Here is a 16,996-nt window from a genome sequence, read left to right on the forward strand (position 1 = left end):
ATTATATTTGCAGTTTATAAAAAAAATTGACAAAAATGGGCCTTTACAAGGCCAAAAAAAAAAAAAAACCCCATATACCTATCCATAACATTTTTAATTTTTCTTGTTTCTTACAGATTCATTGAAGATGTTAATAATTATAAATCTCAAAGGTTTACTGTACTTAGAGGTATACTAGGTGCTAGGAAAATATGAAAGGAACATAAAATACTGCCTTTACTACTTTATCTATTTAAGAAACAAATCTAAGTCACTCAAAGCAATTGGAAATTGGCCAAATAATTCATATAACTGTCAAATTAATATGTAGTTTCAGTCAAGGGAAAAGTCGGGGAGGGTCTGGTTTAATCAAGGGACGCTGGTCAGAGAGTCAGGGTAGTATTAATGGTTAAGAAAACATGCTCTGGAATTAAATGAACTGTGTTCAAAACCCTGCTATGTAATTAAGTGAGTGATCTTGGGCAAGTAACTTAACTGCTTGTGATGTTTCTTACTTTATTCAATTGTGAGGTTCTAGAAAATTGTATGCAAAACCCTAAAATAACACTTACTACACAGTAGGAATTCAACACAGGGTATTTCCTTTCCTCTACCTTACCTTTTTCTAAGGATGAATCACAAAAGTCAGAAAAAAATATCAGAAAACATGCTATATATTTTGGGCTATAAATAATAATAAATTTTAAGAATTAGAATTTTAAAAATTAGAAAAAAGACAGAAAAACAAAATAATGGAAAAGATTACCTGTAATTCTACTTCACAGAATAAGTCCACTTAGATTTTGTTCTCCGAGAAAGAGTCAGAATGAGAAAGATTCTATTTTTTCACCTAATAATATAAGAACTGCTTTTCCACATGTTTAAAACCATTTTGGAGATGCATCATCTTTAGTAATTGTCCAATTATCCACAATAAAGATTCAGCATACATCTATTTAACAGGTATTTATTGATTATCTCCTATGTACTGGGGACTGTTCTGAACACTCAAAATAGAACAGTTGACAAAACATACAAAATTCTTGCTAATGGTTTTCAATAGTTTGAAATCATGATTGCTTCTAATTTTTCATTATTGTAAATCACACAGCAACAAATGCCTTTGTCCATAAAGTTTCATGAACATCTTTGTTTGTTTCCTTAAGAAAGAGTTCTAGAAATAGAAATAAAAATATAAACTTTGAAACGTGATTTCTAGATAAGCTGTGCCAATTTTGTTCCGACCAGTAATATATGAAAGTGGCCAGTTAATCATACTTCTGCTAGAGTATTTTTTCTTCACTTTGAGATATATAGATATAGATATAGATAACATAGATATAGATATAGATATATTCATTCCATTATCATCATTTTCAACAACAAAAAAAAAATCTAGGCTTAGGTAATCATACTAAATATGTCAATCATGTTGCCAACCAGGCCGTGTCAAAGGCCATGTCAACTACATCTGACCCAACACTATAACCCAGCAAATAGGATCTTAGATGGGTATTTGATTGATACTCTGGCCAGAAGATATATGGGGTGACGTGGCATTAAGGAATTTAGTCCAAAGCTTAGCCAATTCTATAGAATTTGAAATTAAAAAATATAAAAAGAATACATAAATTTTCATGACTGAAGTTAAAGAAATATATAAAAAGAGTCTGTGAGGCTAGGAAAAGGTCATGCAGTAAGTAAATAAGCAATATTTAGGAAATTAAACCTTTGAGCTAGCAGAAACTATGAAATTTTAAAAAAAATCAGTACAGAGAGTACCAGTACAAAAGCAAGAATTGGATCTGAGAAGAAAATTAAACAGATTTACAAAGTAAACTAGAAATCCTTGTCAAAGAACAGGTATGTCCAATGAAAGACATCAAAGAGAGTCTGAAACAATCATACTGATGGCAGAGCTAGTCTGCAAATCTTCCTTCTCCCTGTTCGCTGGCCCAGCAGAGAGAGAGAGCTGGAGTCAGAGTGACAGAGGTAAACAGAATGCACAAAAGAAGTGTGAGGACATGACTGGCAGTGACAGCACTAGAAACATAACACATTGAAAGGTGGAGAGAAAGAGTGTTCAGAGACAAACAAATGGAAGCACTTAGCTTTGCCCTGGAGCAGAACTGCAGTTTGTGCCCTTTCCATGACTCCATTCTTTGAAGTCACCTGAACATCCCAACTCCTTGCAACTTGGAATGAACTAAAACAATAATGCTTTGCCATTTATAAAATAATTTATCGTAAAGTGTCTCATCTAAATTCCCAAAAATCTCATGAAACATTTTGAGCAATTGTTTCTCTCTTATTTTGTTTTGACAGGGCTCAGAGAGAGTAAACAAGTCATTCCATCAGGTCTACTGATTCCAAATCATTTCCATTCAGAAAAAAATGTGTCCAGATGTAATAAAAGTAACAGAAATCATACTAGCCAATGGAAACACACATACACACAAAATACAAAGATACAATTCCTGCCATCAATAAGCTCACAGTATAATAAGAGAAACAAAGAAACCATAAGTAATGATACAGTTAATTACAGCAATACTTCTGTGTATAAAATCCTAATTACAGCAGAGATGACTTGAATCCAAATTTTAATAGATAGCAGGGAATTTCCAGTGTTATCCAATGGATAATCAGAAACAAATGGGAATGGACACCCCCCCCCCCAAAAAAAAAGCAACTGGATAGGGAAGACTTCATGAAGAAGAGAGATAACTACCTGGTACATCAAAGTTGGTCCATCAATTTCAACTGAATGAAAAAATGAGTTAATTATAACAATTTGACTTTTTTGCAATGGGTTTGCTGCCAGAACACAGGTGTCGTGAAAACCACTGCTCAACCTAAACCAGAATGGGGAAGGAAAAGACTCATATCAACATTGTTGTCATCGGACACGTAGATTCAGGCAAGTCTACCACTACTGGTCATCTGATCTACAAATGTGGTGGGATCGACAAAAGAACCATCGAAAAATTCAAGAAGGAGGCTGCTGAGATGGGAAAAGCTCCTTCAAGTATGCCTGGGTCTTGGATAAACTGAAAGCTGAACGTGAACGTGGTATCACCATTGATATCTCCCTGTGGAAATTCGAGACCAGAAAGTATTATGTGACCATCATTGATGCTCCAGGACACAGAGACTTTATCAAAAACATGATTACAGGCACATCTCAGGCTGACTGTGCTGTCCTGATTGTTGCTGCTGGTGTTGGTGAATTTGAAGAAGGTGTCTCCAAGAACGGGAAGACCCGTGAGCATGCCCTTCTGGCTTACAAACTGGGTGTAAAACAACTAATTGTTGGTGTTAACAAAATGGATTCCACTGAGCCACCCTACAGCCAGAAGAGATATGAGGAAATCATTAAGGAAGTCAGCACCTACATTAAGAAAATTGGCTACAACCCCAACACAGTAGCATTTGTGCCCATTTCTGGTTGGAATGGCTACAACATGCTGGAGCCAAGTGCTAACATGCCTTGGTTCAAGGGATGGAAAGTCAGCTGTAAAGATGGGATGCCAGTGGAACCACACTGCTTGAAGCTCTGAATTGCATTCTGCCACCAACTCAGCCAACCGACAAGCCCTTGCGTCTGCCTCTCCAGGACATCTACAAAATTGGTGGTATTGGTACTGTCCCTGTGGGCCGAGTGGAGACTTGTGTTCTTAAACCTGGCATGGTGGTCACCTTTGTTCCAGTCAATGTTACAACTGAAGTCAAGTCTGTTGAAATGCACCATGAAGCTTTGAGTGAGGCTCTTCCTGGGGGACAATGTGGGCTTCAATGTCAAGAACGTATTTGTCAAAGATGTTCGTTGTGGCAATGTGGCTGGTGACAGCAAAAATGACCCACCAATTGCAGCAGCTGACTTCACAGCTCAGGTGATTATCCTGAACCAGCCAGGCCAAATTGGTGCTGGATATGCACCTGTGCTGAATTGTCACACAGCTCACATTGCTTGCAAGTTTGCTGAGCTGAAGGAGAGGATAGATCGTTGTTCTGGAAAAAAGCTGGAAGATGGTCCCAAGTTCTTGAAGTCTGGTGATGCTGCCATTGTTGACATGGTTCCTGGCAAGCCTATGTGTGTTGAGAGCTTCTCTGACTCTCCTCCTCTGGGCCATTTTGCTGTTCATGACATAAGACAGACCGTTGCTGTGGGTGTCATCAAAGCAGTGGACAAGAAGGCAGCTGGGGCTGGCAAGGTCACCAAGTCTGCCCAGAAAGCTCAAAGGCTAAATGAATTTTATCCCTGATACCTGCCACCCCAGTCTTTTTTTTTTTTTTAAAGATTTTATTTATTTGACAGAGAGAGATCACAAGTAGGCAGAGAGGCAAGCAGAGAAAGAGAGAGAGAGAGGAGAAGGAAGCAGGCTCCCTGCCCAGCAGAGAGCCCGATGTGGGACTCGATCCTAGGACCCCGAGATCATGACCCGAGCCGAAGGCAGAGGCTTAACCCACTGAGCCACCCAGGCAGCCCCGCCACCCCAGTCTTAATCAGTGGTGGAAGAACGGTATCAGAACTGTTTGTGTCAATTGGCCATTTAAGTTTAATAGTAAAAGACTGGTTAATGATAACAATGCATCATAAAACCTTCAGAAGGAAAGGAGAACGTTTTGTGGACAATTTGTTTGTGTGGGGGGGGGCAGTTTTAAGTTATTAGTTTTTAAAATCAGTACTTTTTAATGGAAACAACTGACCAAAAATCTGTCACAGAATTTTGAGACCCATTAAAACAAATATTTAATGAGAAGAAAAAAAATAATAATAATAACGCTAGAACTTATTATTAAAGCAAGAGTGGGTGTGAGCTGAGTAGATAGAGACAGAAGGACATTTTTAGGGAGATAAGGTGATAATGGACTCTTTCAGGAAGTTTAAGTTATTTGACATGGTTGGAGAGGTGGGAGAATATATTAGAATTTGAATATTGAACAGCAGTCAGGTATCAAATCATGCAGGGTTATTTTTTTAACACCATTTTAAGAAGTTTAGTCTTTATCCTAAGGTCCCTGAAGATTAAGAAGAATTATTATACAATCACATTTGCTTTTTAGAAATATGTGCCTGGTGGCCTCATGAAGGATACAATGGAGGAACACAAAAATAGAGCGTAGGTAAGAAAGGAGGCTCTCATAGTGGCCAAGAAATAAGTCATGTGGGGTTCATATAAGGTAGGGAGAGTTAATTGAATAACAGGGCACAAATCAAAAAAGTAATTTAATGATTTATTAGCTCAATAATCAATCATCCATTGGTTGCCAAACTGATGGATAAAAGGAATGATAAACTGACTATTGGGTTATATTTGGCACATTCAGATCCCACAAAACAAATATTAAATACCAAAAAATAGAACAAGTTAAGAAGAAGCTGAAAAATAAAAGGAAAACCAGGAGACAGAAGTGTCATGGGCTGAGAGAATTTTTTAAAAGGGAATGACCACAATGTCAAAAGGCAAAGAAATGTCAAACAAAATAAGGACCAACATGTGTCTATGAGATTTGGCAATTAGAGTATTAGTGTTCTATGCAACAGCTGTTTCAATAGAATAGTGCAGACAGATGGCAGAGAGCAGCTGGTCAAAGGAGTAAGAATGGGAACCAAGGGGAGGGAACCAAAAGCCTAGAGGTTGTTCCTTACACCTTGTTAGTGATATCTTGCAAAAAGTTATCCATACTGGGGAAATGTTAGGGTATTCAAGATTCAACTAGTCATTCAAGGGTCATTTAATTACAATCAGAGCAAAACATGCACCACATACTTGGAATAGACAAAGTACATTTCATTTTCAGTGTGAACCAAGCCTGTGAGACTAAAAATTTCAAAACATCAGAAATTGTTCCTATCTTGTTCCCCATTCTGCCAATGCCTGGCAATTGTATTATACAGTAGATCACCACCTTCTCATTTCTATTTTTATTCCTTTATAATGCCAGTACAAATGCCACCCATGCTTCAAAATTCAGAGAACAAAATGCCACTCCCTTCAGGAAGTATTTCCTAATCCCTGAGTATCCCACTTCTCGCCCTGTCCCTCCCCCATGCTTCCAATATACTAGAATGTACATACTATCTTAAAGTTACTTTTATATACATTGTATCTTTATGACTGGAATATTTATCAATCATGTTCCATCAGAGTAGCAGAATCTCTATGGGTAACATAAGGATTCATTTAGAGATTTATTTACTTCGGGTCCATCTGTTTACATCTGCTAGGCCTGATGTAAACTGCCCCAGCAGTCAAGAGGGAAGATAAATACAAATCAGGAGAGGACAAGGACAAATTAGAATCTACAAGGATGAGCTTTAACCTATAAGGATAAGCAAATCTGCATCTGTCTCTCACCGAACCTGCCGTGGTCATGTACCTCCTCCAAGACTCTAGCCTCCCACTTCTGTGGTAAAAGTTTCCGGAAGACCTGGTGCACTTTACCAGAGAGTGATGTATGAAGTTCTCCCAGCATTTGGAAAAGCTAAAGGAGGATATCTAGCAGGACCTGGAGATGATCCTGCAGACCCATAATGAGACATGTCCTGAGCCTATATCGTATAACCTTGGCCGCTGCCTCTCTTCCACATTTCAGATCTCACACAAATTGGTCAACCCCAACCCAGAACCATGGAGGGAAACGTAGTCCCAGATTAGTTAAGGAGACATATTACAAGGTCACCACAGTGACCCTCTATTAACTTGGCATCATAGACATCTCCTTTAACCACACTTAACTTCCAAATAAAAAAAAAAAATAGCAAATTTTTTTAAAAAGAATAGCAAAATCACATACTCACTTCAAATGAAACCACTATCCCTTACACAACCAAAAATATGCTAACCTTCTCCTGACAAAAAGATGCAAAGTCAGTCTAACCATCTTTGGATGTTTATCATCTAGCTAAATCATGTTTCTATTTGATACCCTATAACTTAAATACCACAATTTAAATATAGGTTAGTTATTATTATCACGTTATGTTAGATACAGAGGAATGGAAGAAGCAAAGAAAAAATGGTTTAAATATACACAAATACATTCATATCAAAATAAGAAATACTTGCATTATTACAGTCCTCATTTTGCCAACAGGATGCATAATAACTGGTACTCAACTGATAAACAACTGGTAATAACTGGTCTACTTTCATATATATTTCATGTATATTTTCCCCTCAGCAAGCACCTTGGCCAGTGAAGTGATCCAAATCTAGATTCTTAATGGGTCAGGGGCATTAGTCATCCTTTCTGCATGGGATTATTTTTTTTTCCATTAAATTTAATCACAAAAATTGAAAGAATTAAGAAATGTCCCAGAGAGTCTACTGAACTCTGGAGACACTCTTCCTTAACCTATTGGGCAGTACTAAGCCAATTTCCCCAATGATAGTCAGGATTAATCACCACAGACAGTTCAGTAACCTTATTTGTCAGCTGATTTCCAAGTATGAAGATCCCAAGTATGATCCCAATCTCAACTTCCAGTTTAATGAAACTATTCCTGTGTGCCCTGCTGGAAGCAGTTCTCTCTTGGGAATTTTTTTTTTTTAAGATTTTATTTATTTATTTGACAGACAGAGATCACAAGTAGGCAGAGAGGCAGACAGATAGAGAGAGAGGAGGAAGCAGGCTCCCTGCAGAGCACAGAGCCCGATGTGGGGCTCGATCCCAGGACACTGGGACCATGACCTGAGCCGAAGGCAGAGGCTTTAACCCACTGAGCCACCCAGGTGCCCCTCTCTTGGGAATTATTATCTCTAGACCAGTTAGGGGGAGAGAATGAAAAATTTCATTAGACAATCACTGAAAATAATAAAATGAAAAGTCACTCACATCTCTACATCCTGACTCCTATACTCATGAATCTTGCTATTGGAGGAAAGTACCATGTACTGATGGCTGATCGAGAGCATATACAGCATGGCCATCATCCTAACTTTCAAGTTGTTGCCCAAACAAGCACCAAAACTGAGTCTTCAAAACACTATTCCATATATCTATCAAACCAGATACCTCAGGGTGATAGAGAACATGCTAAAACCAGTAAATTCCACAATCATAAGCCCACTATCACATTTTATTTGCTGTAAAATGAGTCTCTTAGTCAGAAAAAGTACTGTGGGGAATACCATCATAGTGACTGAGTCATCTGTATGTCCATGTGCGATGATTTTGGAAGAACAATTGAGGAGAAAGTATATCCATATCCAGAGTAATGTCTATTCCAGTCAGAACTTATGCTGGCCCTTTCCATTATAGGAAAGTGATTCCGGGGCCTGGGTGATTCAGTGGGTTAATTAAATTTTAATTCAGCACCAATTAAAAAACTGCCGAGGAGTTCTGCACCAGGTACACTGGTCTAACCCACAGTTTCCTCAACTGCCTCTGCTTTCCTCTATGGCCAGTTTGCTTCTCTGGAGCTCCCTATGGAAAGCTGGAGGTGGTCAGGGGCTGTGGCATTGACTCTGTTTTCTCTCCCTGACACTGTGCCTCTGAGTGCCACCCACTGTCCCTCCTTGCTCCTGAATCTGCTGCCTGCTGTGCAACTCTGGTCACCCTGTTTCCAGCCAGGACCCTCTCCCCTGGCTACAATGTGGGTCCCCCCCTGCCGTCTGTGCACTACCCTGCAGGGCTCTACTCTAGTGTGCAAGCCCTTTCCTCTCGGGGGGCCTGGGGTGTGGGCTTGGAAATCACGGACTTACTCGGGGCGGGGGGGGGGGTCCTTCATACCACCACCCCGTGTAAACCTAGGTGAGCAGTACTGTTTTTATAGTTTTTACCACAATTTATAATTATATATTTATACACTTACTGCAAAAAAAAAGCTCGGATCATAATCCCAGCTTTGGCTCGGATCATAATCCCAGGATCCTGAGATCAAGACCCATGCCAGGCTTCCGGCTCAGCGGGGAGTCTGCTTCTTCCTCTACCTCTGCCCCTTCCTCCCCATTCACGCTCTCTCTCTCAAATAAATAAATACAATCCTTAATTTAAAAAAAAAAAAAAGGAAAGTGATTTAGTATTACCAGTCTGCCACAGTTGACTGGCTAATCACCACAAGGAAGATGCCATATTGGGGACTGAGTATTAGTCTCTGTTCTTGATAGATTGGGAACTCAGTAGTGGCTATAGCCATCTGTCCTTGGTAACAGGAAGTCCATTTATTAAGGCCATGTATAACTTCAATGTTCAATATCCTGGAAAATTTCTAAGCTCATTGAGCAAGAACAAGAATGTCTGGGGACAGAATGTACCATCTTGTTGATCTTATTATTACGCTCCTCCTCTGCCAGGTTGCTCTGTAGAGAACATTCGCATGGTATATGAATGACTTTGGACTCTGCCTCTTCAGAGACATCTATCAGCATAACCCTTAGCACTTTGTTAAATTTTCTAATTGTATTCCTTCTCATTTCCTAACCATCCAATCTAATCAATAGCCACTGATGACATAGTGCTCTAGCTATTTCTTCTCAAGGTTTAAGGTTCTGCTGCCTAGGGGGATTTCTTGTTCTCACTGTCCCTCAGAGCCACCCTGGAGTGGAGCTGTAGTGGTAGCACACGGTTCACAGTCAGATTTGAATTTTTTCAGACTCCTTTAAGGCTGATATCACAACATCTAATACAATTTTATTTGTAGAAGTCACTCAGCAAATAATTGTTAACATGAACATAAAATGCCTCTTTTTAACTAATAATTTTCCCCCCCTTAGTTCATTTGAATTTTGAACCATTTGAATATATTGCTTATTTTTAATTATTTTAAATTGGTAACAACAAACTCAATAATTATTAATTTTCTTAAAAGAATGGTTCTACACTTCACAGTTAAAAAATTTTAAATGTGATTTATTTATACTGCAACAGTTTTGTATTAGAACTTTTATATTTAGTATTGACAGAATGGAGGCTGACTTTCTTTTTTTTTATTTTTTGGGGAAATTTTGCACAGCTTTAAAGTAAGCCATGCTTACATAATACATGCATTAACCTTTTTAAAAAATGTCATTATGCATGCATGTTCACATAGTGCCAGTGAATATCAGATGTTACTCAAATCTACTCTACCACTTCTAATCATGTCAAACAAACTTCTTCCGGTTTCTTTCACTCGACAATTAATTGTTTTATAAAAACTCTCAATACGGCTTCAGGGAAAAGCTACACCATTACAGTCTGAATACTAGCTTCCATTCTTTTGATTAAAGAAAATTCCAGATAATGTGCTGGCCAATTTTCCCACAGACTGTAGGTTGGGCCTCAGTTTCACTCATGTCACCTTGTGCATCCAATTTCTCTGATGGTGTAGGAACATGCATAAATATACATGTATTCTGAGATTTATTAGTAGATCCCAATTATTTCCTGTTCCATACATTTTTTTTCTTCTTATTTGATTTAGAGTTCCCATAACAGTACCTCTCAATTTTCCCAAATGCATTCTATGAAGGAATAAACAAATGGTGAGTTTTCATTTAAAAATTACAATCAAGTCTCAGTTCTTATTATGGCTTATTAATAGCATTTGACATATTTGACCACTGCCTCCTTAGAACACGTTTTTCTCTTGGCTCGTTTGGTACCTTATCTAATTACTGCCCACTTCTTACCAGACTCCTACTGAATTCTCCTCATGTCTACATCTTCTAAATATTGACATCTCCAAACCTTGGTCTTTTCTTCTTTATCTACTTTTATTCCTATATGACCTATTGCCTCATGACTTTAAATACCTTTAATATACTAACTCTCAAATTTATGTCATTCCAGAATTCTATCCAGAATTTCAGATTCATATTTAACTACCAACTCAACATTTCCACTTAAATATCTGATAGGTATCTGAAACCGAACATGTCAAAACTCCTGATTCCCCTAAAATTCAGTAATCCCATAGTCTTTTAGTTTTGATAAGAGACCATTCTATCCACCTATTTAATCAGGCCCATGTCCTTGACATCGTATTTTCATACCCATAACACTTATCTATCAGCTACCCATCAGTGAATCTTATCAACGACTTCTCTCTCATCTCTCCTACAAACCACCTTGATTTAAACCATTATCACAGCTCATCTACCTTATTACAAGGACTAGTCTTTTGTTTTACATCCTAATCCACACACAGCTTCCAGAGTGATCATTTCTAATTATATCAGATCCTGTCATTCAGTCCTCAAAATCCTCCGTTGAGACAATTATCACTAGTATTATTATTATTATTATCATCATAATCATCATTAAAATGGCAAGATTCCTGCCTTAATGAACTCATAATGAAGCATAAAATGGGGGTATAAGAGAGAGTACATAAATTAACAATTACTCTGCAGGTAAAAGAAGGAAAAAATATTCTGGGAGGGAGAGAGAGACGGAAGATGTTATAGAAGGATAATGCTCAATCCAGATCTTGAATAATGGATAATAGAAGGCTCTCAAAGCAGATCTAAAAAGAGAAAAGGAAAGGGAAGGGCATAGCAGGAAAGGCAACCTATTTGAGAAACTGTAAGACTTTAGGGTTGGACCTCTGGGTTCAAGGTAGAGAAGTGGTAAAGACAAGATTGCATAAATAAATAGATATCATAAAATTATATATTTTCTATGTCACACAAAGGACTCTGACCTGTAGCCTTCAAATTATATAAACCTATTGAAATATTTTAAACTTGAGAGTGACATGGTCATATTAGCAATTTTTAAGGATGGTTCTGGGCAGATTAATTAGAAAGGGTGAACTAGGAAGGTGCTAAAATAATATAGCTATAAATTCATAGGATATTTGCCCAAGAAAATGAATGAGAACATGTAATATAGAGGTAAGAGATGGGAAATGGACTGAACCAGCATAATGCTGAAGTTATCTTGAGCAAAAGGGAAAATGGGTAATTTAGGATGATTCCCAAGTTTTCAGGCTAAGAAAGTAGAAATATTTTGATACCTTATAAACTAAAAGAATAGGGATTCCTGGGTGGCTCAATGGGGTAAAGCCTCTGCCTTTGGCTCAGGTCATGATCCCAGGGTCCTGGGATCGGGCTCTCTGCTTACCGGGGGGCCTGTTTCCTCCTCTCTCTCTCTCTCTGCCTGCCTCTCTGACTACTTGTGATCTCTGTCAAATGAATAAATAAAATCTTTTAAAACATAAATAAATAAACTAAAAGAGTAAGTTGAAAAGGAAGCTGAATACATTATTTCATTTTGAACATAACTGTATTTAAAGTAAATGCCCAGTCTTAAACTGTTTACTATGGTTGTGGGCTATCCCAGTGGAACACTCAATAAGGTGAAGCAGCTCAGAAGAAATCCGAGTTGCAGGTGGAAATCTGGAGATCGTAAATACATGTGTGCCTATTAAAACCATGACTGTAAGTGGGCCCGTCCATGAAATCTGGAGACCATAAATATATAAGGCCACACAAACCATCATACTAGGGAGAACATAGCACAAAAGAAGATCCAAAACAAGATCTGAAACACTCACATATAAGGGTCAGATGAAGGAAAAGCAGCCAAATAAGAGTCAGAACCATAGTTAAGAAATGAGGAGGGGAATCAGGAGTATAAAGTACTAAGAAGGTGAAGAGGGAAAGTTAAAAAGTGACTGCTCAGCAGTGTCATATCCTATGGAAAATCCAAGAGGTTGAAAGGGAACATGTGGCTGTTAATAATTTGGTAGCCACCACACAACTGCTTACATATCCCACCATTTAGTAGGTATTGATCTTCACTAGATGCCAATGGGAAAACAATTTTCTTTCTGTTTATTCAATGGGCATTTCCATGTCTCTGGTACATCATGGCTAACACATAGCCTCAGGAATTAAAACAGATCCTCTAAAACAAAGCCCTTTTCCCTCATCATTGAAAGTCTTTGGCTGAGTTTTTGCCCATTTCTTCTTATCAATACAATCTACAATGCAATAAATGCCAAATTTTCAAACATTAATTTTAGTGATCTCTAATTGGACATATATGTATTGTCCTTCAAACAGTGTTTCATCTCTTCTATAGAAATAGCAGCACCTTTATGTTTTACTCTGCAACCTTCATCAAAAGATTTAGACTTTATAGAAGCTTCCATTGGCCACTGTCTGAGTCATGGCCTTTACCTCTCCTTGGGTGCAGCTTACTCATTTTATAAGCCAAAGAGAAAGCATAAGATGAAAGTGAGCAAGATAAAAGAGGATAATAAAAGAAGTGAAGCTGGATAAAAGGTGGCTTCCAGCACTCCCGTGAACAATAAGGGGACTTCATTCATAATAAGGAGGCACTTTGCTGGAAGCATTCTTTCAAGGATGTAGTAAGGGGCATAACCTTGGAAAGATAAGGTGAAGTCAAACCACTACAGGGAACTGTTATTTTCCTCCAACCCCAGTATATAAGACAAACTTTTCTTCTTTTCTTGCAATACTCATTGGTGAAGTGACAACATATTTTCAGGACAAATACAAAGTTTCCGTCGTAAATATAGGAAAAGATGCAATCTGAATCAAAAAGAGGGAAACTAAGTAAAAAGTGTGTAGATTAACAGGACACTCAACTCCCTTTCAAAAGGTGAGAACAGCACAACAGCCTTCAGTTACACCTAAACCACATTGTCCTCACACAGAACATCTGGTAACTTTCAGCTGCAAATTCCCACAGGATTTCACACTTATTAAATTCTTATTAAAATTAATAGCAGGGCTTCAAGGCAGGACAATATTAGAACAGCCCTTTATCAGGAAAATAAAATCAACTGAGATAATAAAGCTACTCTCTACTGTAAGAAAATCAAGGCCAAAAACTATATACAGGAAATTAGTTTAATTTATTCCTAAAGAATGTTATTCCTTTCCACACTGTATTCACACACTGATTGTTTACTTGTAATGCAATGTCATGGATATTAAAGATGAATACTTCTCTATGACTAAAACACATATTCCCACAAGTCTCAAATTCCAATTATTCTCTTTCATATATTCTCTTATTCTATAATTAAATGGTTTAAGTGACTGAAATATCATTTTACATATTGTGTCATTGCTACAGTCTAATAAATGTCATCTTTAAAAAACATCATCTTTATATAGCCTAAATCTTCTTTTGGGACATGTCAATACTACCTATTAAGTAATTTATTTATAAATTGTAGTTCCTGTTTACCTTGATTTCATCATATTTCAATGTAGTCTTTTGCACACACACTTCAACTCTGATTCCTATCCATTCTCTGCCTCATTTCTTTTTCTCCTTGTATCTATGATTATTTCTCTCTCTCTCTCTCTCTCTCTCATTCTCTGTGTAACTCTCTGTTATTTGGATACCTTTTTCTTCCATGTGTATGGCATGTGGCTACTGTATTTATGGCTTTCTCTCTACAAGGTTTGTGTGTGGGGGAATGACTCATTTTTTTTAATAAGAAAAAATTCATGGGACGCCTGGGTGGCTCAGTTGGTTAAGCAGCTGCCTTCGGCTCAGGTCATGATCCCAGCGTCCTGGGATCGAGTCCCACGTCGGGCTCCTTGCTTGGCAGCGAGCCTGCTTCTCCCTCTGCCTCTGCCTGCCACTCGGTCTGCCTGTGCTCGCTCTCGCTTCTCTCTCTATGACAAATAAATAAATAAAATCTTTAAAAAAAAAAAAAAAGAAAAATTCATGTAGCAAAAGACTCAGCATTTTAACCAGTTTAATTCAGTGGTTTTCAGTATATTCACAATGTTGGGCAAACATTACTACTATTTAAGTCCAGAGCACTTTCATTAGTCCAAAATGAAGATGGTACCCATTAAGCAATCACTCCCATTTTTCCCTTCCACTAGCCCCAGACGATGACTCATCTTTCTGCCTCTACAGAATTGCCTATTCTGGGCATGTCGTTTAAACGGAATCATACAGTAAGTGGCCTTTTTTTCTAGCTTCTTTCACTTAATATTTTCAAGATTCATCCATGTTGTAACATATATGTACTTTGTTCCTTTTTATTTTCAAACAAGGACTGAGCGAGCCACACTTTTAAGTTCCCAGTGTATGTGTCGGAGTGTGTGTGTGTGTGTGTCTCCCTCCGGGTGTTTTTCTGCTTTATCTCTCACTTTCTATGTATGTTTGTGGTGTCTCCCTATGTCTTTATTAAATAAACATTGGCTAGGCTCATCAATTCTACTGTAGTTGAATGTCTGTGTCTCTAGGACAGAAAGACACACCCTGCGCTAGAGATTCAGATAATTTATCATAAACTTATTTGCAGGGAGCTTGTTTTTAATGGTTATTGTTTTGTTGTTACTTAAAAGCCTTAATTGGCTATTAAGGATAACTGAAGATCCTCCAAAGTGGAGAAGAAGAGGAATCACACCTCATATACAGATTCCCTCTGAAATGGACATGGACAGGCCCATACAGCTAGACGCAAAAGGCCTGCCCATTAACACGTACAATATCACCTGGACAGGGAACTACAAATTAAAATAACAGCTACATGTCAGAAAATGTAGAGTTAATAAGTTATACTTGCAGCTTTCTAAATTAAAGTTTCTTCTATATATTAGGTTAGGATTCCTTTACATACTATTCTGCATGGTCTCCAAAATCACAAGTCATATTGTGTCATTATCTTCACAATCTATTTCTGTTCCCAATGAACTACAAAAAAATCACGAACAGGGGACGCCTGGGTGGCTCAGTTGGTTAAGCGGCTGCCTTCCACTCAGGTCATGGTCCCAGCGTCCTGGGATCGAGTCCCACATTGGGCTCCTTGCTTGGCAGGGACCCTGCTTCTCCCTCTGCCTACCACTCTGTCTGCCTGTGCTCGCTCACTCACTCTCTCTCTCTCTCTCTCTCTAACAAATGCTATGATAGGCACCAGAACTTAAAAAAAAAAAAAAAAATCACGAACACCTTACCGTGGCTTATCAGCATACATACATAAACCATGGCTTACCAGAAAATACATAATCTATCCATAATTTATAACTTTAAGATCACCTACTACTTTCTTTCACCCCATCTAAACCTAGTTATTCACCTTGAATGCATCATGCCTCTGCTGGTGTTTCTTAGGACATCTTTCTTTTTCTGGTCTGTATGACATCTTTTAAATGTCAGATCAAATGTAACCACCATGTTCTTATTTCTCCCTATACTCTCATACATCTCATATACCCTATATCTGCCCCCCAGTGAAATTAATTTCACTCATGGATGTGCCCACATTTTAAAAACAACCCTGTTGGGAAGCCTAGGTGGCTTAGTCAGTTAAGCTTCTGCCTTCAACTTGGGTTACGATCCCAGGATCCTGGTGGGGTCCCACACTGGGCTCCCTGCTTAACAGGGAGTCTGCTTTTCCCTATCCCTCCGCTCCTCCCCCTCTACTCATACTCTCTTGTGGCTCTCTCTCTCGCAAATAAATAAATAAAATCTTTAAAAAAAATAAAATTAAAACAACTCTATTGTGGCATTGGTCATATATTTATTATAGTTTTATATATATATATATATATATATATATATATATATATATATTTCTTTACATCTGTCCCTTCTAAAATATCAAATTCTTGAGTATTGTATTGAGTTGTTCATATCCAGTTCTTAACACAATGTCTGACACAACTAGGTTCTGGATAAACTTTAGTGGAATTAGATAATTAAAAATAATTTTTTTAGGTAGTGTGAAGTTTATGCTGCTTTATGATAGCTGAAGCTGAAAGGAAGAAAAAGAGGATCAAATGAAACAGAATTTAAATAAGAACATGATTTTTAAGTCCATCCATAGAGAAAGGATGTCTGGACACTGGCCCATCTATCATCTTTGTAAGTGGCAAGCCAAGCAAAGAGCTACTGTGTGTTCAGTTGGCAAACAATGCAACATTAGTGATGACAGTGGATGGGCACTTGGGGAAACGTGTTGAGTAACATGGACCACTGAAGCAGCAATCCTTCTCAAATCAATTTCACTTTCTCAAATGCTGAGTATGTAGTGATATTTCAAAGCAATCTCCAGGGATGCATTCAAGCTGCAGTAGGAGATCCTAAG

At 38.0% G+C, this 16,996-nt stretch overlaps 1 pseudogene; it reads left to right on the forward strand.

The window, feature by feature from the left end:
* The first annotated feature begins 2,790 nt into the window (after nucleotides 1-2,790).
* LOC125094185 (elongation factor 1-alpha 1-like) lies at nucleotides 2,791-4,244 on the forward strand (annotated as a pseudogene).
* The last annotated feature ends 12,752 nt before the right edge of the window (nucleotides 4,245-16,996 follow it).

Source organism: Lutra lutra, chromosome 2, assembly GCF_902655055.1.
Source record: "Lutra lutra chromosome 2, mLutLut1.2, whole genome shotgun sequence".
In the NCBI taxonomy this organism is placed as follows: Eukaryota; Metazoa; Chordata; class Mammalia; order Carnivora; family Mustelidae; genus Lutra; species Lutra lutra.